A 7912-nucleotide genomic window follows, 5' to 3' on the forward strand; every position below is an offset into this window, starting at 1 on the left:
TTTCACTTTAGCCTCTTCAAATGAGGTAATTAATTAGAAAGTAGACTTCCAGACTTATCACACCTTGCTTCTAATGAACAGTCCCAATTTGCTTGCCTTTGATCACACTCCATTTGGAAGCTTCTTGTTGACATTTGATTACTGTGTATCTCCTCTTCTTTGTTGCAGTGTCTACACAAAATATCAGTGCCTTGTGCCAATGTGCAGTTATTCTTTGCTTTTCAAGGACAGTGAAGTAAAATAGAGCAATGTATTTGGTGAGTCAATTTAACTTAGAGTTATCCTTTAGCTATGTCACATACAGACAGCAGCAGATTTCAGCCCAATAGCACTTAAAGAAACAGTGACTCCAATAAATGAAAACGTTTTAAAGGAGAAGGAAAGTTGTTTACCACTTGGGGGGTGCCAAATGTTAGGCACCCCCAAGTGAATGTATTTACTTACCTGAAACCCTGGACCGGTGCTCCTATCAGCAGAAAACTGCACCGGCCCGGGGTTATTCCAGTGAGCAAAGCGGAGTGCTCCTCTTCAGACTTCTTCTTGCTTCTGGCGCCTGCGAATGCACATTAGAGTGAAAAGCCGAACTTTAACTAAAACGTCATCTTTTTTATTCTACTGCACATGCATCAGCCCCGGGAAATATGAAGAAAGAAGATGGAAGAGAAGCGCTCTGTGGTCCTCGCTGGAATAACCCCAGGCCGGTGCAATTTTCTGCTGATAGGAGCACCCGTCCGGGGTTTCAGGTAAGTAAATACATTCAATTGGGTGTGCCTAACATTTCCTTCTCCTTTAAAGGAATGACAATATAATGTACTGTTGCCCTGCACTGGTAAAACTGGTGTATTTGCTTTGGAAACAAGTTGCTTTGTAGCCATGGGGGTGGCAATTGAAAGCTGAAAAAGGAGAAAAGGCAGAGGATACGTAGCAGATAACTAGTGACGGGCGAATTTGTGCCGTTCACACGAAACGGCGGAAAATTTGCGAAACGGCGCGGCGTTTTTTTGACGCCAGCACCCGTTTTTGACGCTGGCGTCCGTTTTTTCGAGAAAATTTTTTTTTTTTGACTTCGGCGAATTTTTGCCACAAATTTTCGCGGACGTTTCACGAATTTATTCGATGACGGCGAATCTCGCAAATTCGTTGCGAATTCGCCCATCACTACAGATAACAGATAAGCTCTTTATTATACAATGGGATTCTTTTAGAACTTATCTGTTATCCACTGTGTATCCGGTGCTTGAATAGCTGTCCCATGGCTACACAGCAGCTTGTTTATATAAATCATAGTTGTGTTTCTGACGCACCAATTTTTCCAGTGCAAGGCAAAAGTAGACTATATTGTCATTCCTTTAAATCACATTCATTTTTTTATGTTTCAGTTCCTTTATTTGTGCCATTTCAGGGCAAAATCCACTCTTCACACTGTCGAGCTTCTGGCACTGATGTTTTCTCTGGCAGCAAAGATAATACCTTGTGCGACAGCTCTAATGCCACATGTTTATCCTTAAAGGGAATCTGTCATCATTTTAAACTTTTTTTTTTTTTTGCCTTTTTCTAAAAAGTACACCTCAATAAACACTGTCTGGCAAATAAAATGTTAATTCACATTTCAATACATAAGTTATTATAGTTTTTATTTTGTCATGGGGGCTTCCATATTTGCTCATTATACATGCATCGAGGGCTACACTAACAGCAGGCACGGCATTACCTGTGTGCTTGGAGGCAGCCAGCCTCTGGTAGAAAGCCAAGTCGTGCTGCGACATGAGGATCCATCTGTGCACTCCCCCTCCCCTTCTGTGTCCTCCCCCTCCCCTCTCTGCTCATGCGTGTGATGTCACCAGGAGAGCGGTCACATGGTATGCAGAGCAGCTACTGCTTTCACTTCCCACTTCCTGTTTGCTCTCCAGCGTCCACGAGCAGCCCTTTGCATACAGAAAACTAAAACAGCTCCTGCCCTTCGGTACATTTACTCTCTGCATTCCTTTGATAGCGTTTGCAGAGTTGGGAGGGTAGAGATTTTACTCCTTGCTGCCTTCATTTGTATGTTTGAGGCTGGTTACAAGATAAGGTGATAGAGCTGTGACCGTGTTCCCTCGGCTATCCCACCCCCACACAGACTCACTCCGTGCCTGCAGTGTTTATATATAACTATCTACTCCCTTCTCTCTTCATTGATAAACTATAGAAAGCAACCCTGAACTATTTAACCCTTCCTACACTTCATCCCTCTTAGTTTTTCCTGTTTCTCGAGAATGTCCTTTTTTTTCCCTTTTCTGTTCCCTATCATCAGTCTTGGCATTGCGCTTTTGTTATAAGAGGTATAAATAATTCACAATTGCACTCTTCACTACCATAGCTCTGTTAACATTTCCAAGCCCAACACTGCCTTTCTCCTCCCTGCCCACTATTACCAGGGTCTAAGGCTGTGGAGCAAAGCACTGGTAACAGCAGGCAGCTACAGAACTCCTCTCAGTCCATTCAGCAGAATCCTTCTGAAGAGTTGTCAGTGAGAGCTGTTATCTTGATACCTGCCTATTGTTCAATTAACAGGCTGACTAGAAAAGGCTCGGTTTACATTACATCAGCTTGTAGGAGGGAGGGGTAATGACATCACTCCAACTTGCAGTGCAGCAGTAAAGTGTGCCTGAGGTTTTTTAGAGCACAAGTCACATGACTGGGGGCTGCTGGGAAAATGTCAAAATGTCTAGCCCCACAGCAAATTTAAAAATTAAATATAAAAAAATCTGTTTGCTCTTTTGAAAAACGGATTTCAATGGCAGATTCTGCTGAAGTAGCACTATTAACTGATACATTTTGTAAAAAAAAAATTTTCCCGCGACAGTATCCCTTTAAACAAAGGATAGTCACTTCTAAACTTTGTTCTACAAAAGAACAGGTTTAAAGTCATGCTGTGAGTGATCCCCATTAAATTTAAGTGTAATGTTGCATTTTTATATTGGTGGAAAACACCCCAGCTTCCTCCAAAAACTCCCAATGACTTAAATTCATCTGATAATACTGTAAACCAATGAGCAGCTTTAAGTGGAAAAGTGCTCAAAGCACCATTTCTGCTCAATTCCCTTCAAAGTCAGTGGAAGCCATGGGCAGTTGTCACTTGTATTTCTTCTCCAGTGATCTGATCTGTCTGTTTCTGTGTTCACCACAATGTGACGAACCAAACACAATTGCACGATCATGCATTTGTTAATCAGGCACATGTCACAGCTACTATTTTCATACTGGGAAAGGAGTCACTTTCAGAATTCTGTGTTAAAATTGCATTAGTGTATGTGTTACCAGGTTCCTATGCAGCAATAGGCATAGAAGAGAGCAAACATTAAAACAGCAAAACAACAGGAACAAGCCTTTCTCCAATAGGTTCCTGATGTCAAAAGATGGAAATAAAATAACAATTGTAATTCCTTAAAAAAATGTACTTAGAATCACAAAGGTTTTTGAGGTTTTAAGTTCTCTATACATACTGCATTTATTAAATGAAAATGTTTTACAGATGGAAGTTATGTACAAACCATATTTATTATATAAAATGGGGAAAATATTCAATGCATGAGCTTTCTGAGCCATAACATTCTCTATACATGCTGCATTTATTATATGAAGATGGTTGGCATTGGTAGAAGCTTTATTGTGAACATTTGACCTCTTCAGGAATGCTGAAGCCATAACAGCTGCTTGGGTTAGCTTGGAGCAGTTTTCTCTGGTGTTTCTGAGGAATATAATGTAGCATTGTAATCAGTTTGTTTTGATGTTGCATTTATTTATGCATTATTTCAATGGCACTTTTGGAAGGTCTCTGCAGGATGTCTCTTTCTTTTATTAAAGGGATACTGTAATGGGGAAAAAAATTTTTTTTCCAAAACACATCAGTTAATAGTGCTGCTCCAGCAGAATTCTGCAATAAAATCCATTTCTCAAACAAGCAAACAGATTTTTTTATATTCAATTTTATATTTTAATGTCAGTTCCCAGCTGCCCCAGTCATGTGACTTGTGCGCTGATAAAATTCAGTCACTCTTTAGGGCAGAGAAACAAGGTCAGATTAGTGGAGATTGGTCGCCCGGCAATAAATCTCTTTTTCGGGGCGATTAATCTCCCTGAACTGCCTTCCGCCGGCTAGAATAAAAATCGCCAGCGGAATGGCACTCGGAGTGCTTTGTTTTCCTGAAGTCATCCGACATTGCCTCACAAGGAAATTTCGGGCAACTTCGGAAAACGAAGTGCTGCAAGTGCCATCCCGTTGGCAATTTTCATTCTAGCCGGCGGGAAGGCAGGGGAAGGCAGTTCGGAGAAATTAGTCTCCCCAAAGAAGAGGAGATTTGTTGCCAGGCGACTAATCTCCCTGAGACTGACCGTGTGTCTCTGCCCTTACTGCTGTACTGCAAGTTGGAGTGATGTCTCCCCCCTCCCTTTCCCCTCCCCAGGAGCCTAACAACAGAACAATGGGAAGGTAACCAGATAGTGTGGTGTTTATACAAAGAGCCTGTAGGTGTCACTTTGCACATTAGTTATACTATGTATATATTACTTTCTATACTGCTTAAAAGTATTAGAGTTGAAGCTACTGTTGAAGTGTAATGGCTGCATGAACCTGCTTATAAAGCACTGTTATACTCTACTCATCCTCGGCTACCAAAACATAACAGATAGCAGCTTCCTAACACAAGATAACAGCTGCCGGGTAGATCTAAGAACAGCACTCAATAGTAAAATTCAGGTCCCACTGTGACACATTCAGTTATAATGAGTAGGAGAAACAATAGCCTGCCAGAAAGCAGTTCCATCCGAAAGTGCTGGCTCTTTCTGAAAGCACATGACCAGGCAAATGACCTGAAATGGCTGCCTACACACCTATATTACAACTAATAAAAATCATGACATTTAACTAGAGAAAAACATTAAAGCAGTTTAGGTGAATGTTCTTCAAAACATAGAGCACATTGTGGACAATTTGAAGTTTCTGTTCTGGCTAAGGCTACACTGGACTGGGAACATACAAAAGAGTGGGGAGTGATCAATACACATTCCCTGGTCCCATTTCATTAGTATCTGTGCAAGTGATATAAAATTATGATCACAAAATTTGTGCCTAGATATATTCTGTGTGTCTGCACACAGGCTGGCAGAGTACCTGTCAGTATAGGTACAAACAGGAGCTGATGAAAGCAGATTTTGTGCACAAAGAAAATCAGATCTACAGGCCCATGTGCCATTAGCCTAAAGGTGGCCATGTATGGGCAGATCCGCTTGTTTGGAGTGGATCTTGCCCTGATATTCCCACCTTGAGTGGAAGATATCGGGCTGATCTGATCGTGGGCCCTAGTGGGCAGGAACTAGGGGTAGGCAGAAAAAGTATGTGTGTAAAGGTGGCCATACATGGAGAGATCCGCTCGTTTGGCGATGTCGCCAAACGAGCGGATCTCCCTCCAATATGCCCACCTTGAGGTGGGCAATATCGGGCTGATCCGATCGTGGGCCCTAGGGCCCAACGATCGGATCCTAGCAATGCCTAACGGGTGGTCGGATCGCGGGACCGCATCAACGAATAGATGTGGCCGCGATCCAACGGGATTTTTTGTCCCATCCGATCGAGATCAATCTCGATCGGTGAAGCCCGTCGGGGGGCCCCATACACGGGCCAATAAGCTGCCGACGCGGTCTGTCGGCAGCTTTTATCTGCCCATGTATGGCCACCTTAAGGCACAAATTGGGGGGGGCACCAGGCATATACCTTTCCTCTTTCAACCAACAATTCTTGGCCTTCATCCGCATGATTGTAAATCTAAAAAAAAGAAAATACAAGGACCTACCATCTCAGCTAGCTAGACACTGTCCAGCTTCCATAAAACCAATGGTTAGCTGTGTACTAAGTAGTTAAGAATGGGAACTCACCTAAGAGCCAACCAATTGGATTACAAGAGAAGCAGATAGGATGGGCAACCCCTACATGTTTTGTCCCTAATGCAATAGCCTGCAACCTAGCATACCCTAGGGTTGCCACCTTTTCTGGAAAAAAATACAGACCTTCCTATATATTTATCTTTTTTCCCTATTAATAACATTGGGATCAACCATCATTTTTACCGGCCAGGCCGGTAAAATACCGGCCAGGTGGCAACCCTAAACCCTTCTGTTCTTAGGGTTTTCCCATTTAAGAAAATGGGAAGTAGCAAGGTGTGTTTTATATACTTTTAATACATTGTGTGTTTTTCTCAGCGTTGTGCCATTGGCCAGTTTGTGCAAAGGTAGCTACTGTCACCATGACAAAGACTATTTCAGACAACTGGGAACAAAAGCACAGAATGACCTTTGGGTTAAGATCAGGAGTGAGAGGATTAGAGAGTAATAAAATTAAATCAGGGATACCATCCAAAGTTTTCCATGAATCAGTCACAACCATTCAATGCCTCGTGTGACTTGTATGTCATATGAGTATTGGCATGGCAGTCAGCGAATTGTGCCTCGCTTTCTAGTGACAGCAATAAAAATAGGGGTTAAGAAACAGGCGCACCTTTATTATAGGCAGACCCTCCCACAATGTGCATAAAGCCCTCGCTGCCCTCCTTCCTCAGAGCTCTAACCTCTGCCCTCTTTAGCTCTACCCCTCCCCTCCCTGGTATTAACCTGTGACCTCACTCTCTGTTTGGAAGGCGGGACGGGGGAATGAAAATGGGGACATGAGGATTCTGGGAATATTTTGGTGGCAATTATAACATCTGCCACTCTCTTACCAGCCTGGGAAAGTCCTTACCCTGCAGTCACCTTTGTGTTGATAGGCGTTAACCCCTTCACCTCAGTGACAACCTAAGATATTTAAATCATCACGTTCACTTCATGGGTTTTTCCCCATCAATCACCACATAAATTTGTCCTGCCCTCTCCAACATAATTTAATATTTTTCCTCCAGCATTCTTTCCTTTATTGGCATGCACTCAGTAGTAGTTTTAAAGCAAATTAAAGCTGAATCAGTGGAGTGACCTTCAGCGTTATTTTTAAGGACATTCTTCTGTTAGCAGGATTCTCTCCTACAGGCCACAGCTGAACTCTATCTTACGGACTGTTCCAGCACTCCATGTAATTACCAGCACACAGATACATTTCAGCTTGTTATATCTCCTGTCCAATAAGGGTTCCAGGAATAAAATATACCTCCCTATTTACATTTTGCCTATGTTATTTACAGCACAGAAAAGAAACTAAAATAGGGATATGGCATCAAAGGTCATTTTAACCAGGAAACAGCCATACTTCTTGTTGCTAGGAGGCTTGATTCAGCTGGAAATCAGCATTTTCTGAGCCTGTTCTTATATTAGCAAATAATTGTCTGTATATAGTCATAAACAAGACCTGATTTTAGCTTATACAGACTATAATTACTTCACCTATGCACACAAATAGACATTATTGTGTTCTCCCAGCAGAAACATAATTACATTAAAATTTGCTTTGCAATATCTGAACCAGAAATTCTGCATTAATGCCACCCAAGCAATTATGGGAGCAGGATAAAAAAAATAGGCTTATTATTTTGTTTCTTGGGAGACTCTAAGCTATAGTATGTAGTCAGTGTGGCATGTCCAATAAAAATAATGAAACCTATTTTTAGCCTGTCTCTACACATCTGTTATTTAGCATATGTCTGGGCCTATTTGTGGGTGCAATTTATTATGACTATCCTTTATTTCTGTACTGCCAAATGTTACACAGAACTTTTACTTAAGCTGTCACACTCTCACACACATATTTGTTAGGTTTCAATTAATTCAGGAATTCAGAATTTGTGCGATTCGCCGCCAGCAAATAAATTTGCGAAACGCCCTCGAAAATTCACCTGCGTCAAAAAAACAGGAGCCGGCGTCAAAAACGAGACGCCGGCACCGTTTTGCGAAT

This window comes from Xenopus laevis, chromosome 1L (assembly GCF_017654675.1).
Source record: "Xenopus laevis strain J_2021 chromosome 1L, Xenopus_laevis_v10.1, whole genome shotgun sequence".
Lineage (NCBI taxonomy): Eukaryota > Metazoa > Chordata > Amphibia > Anura > Pipidae > Xenopus > Xenopus laevis.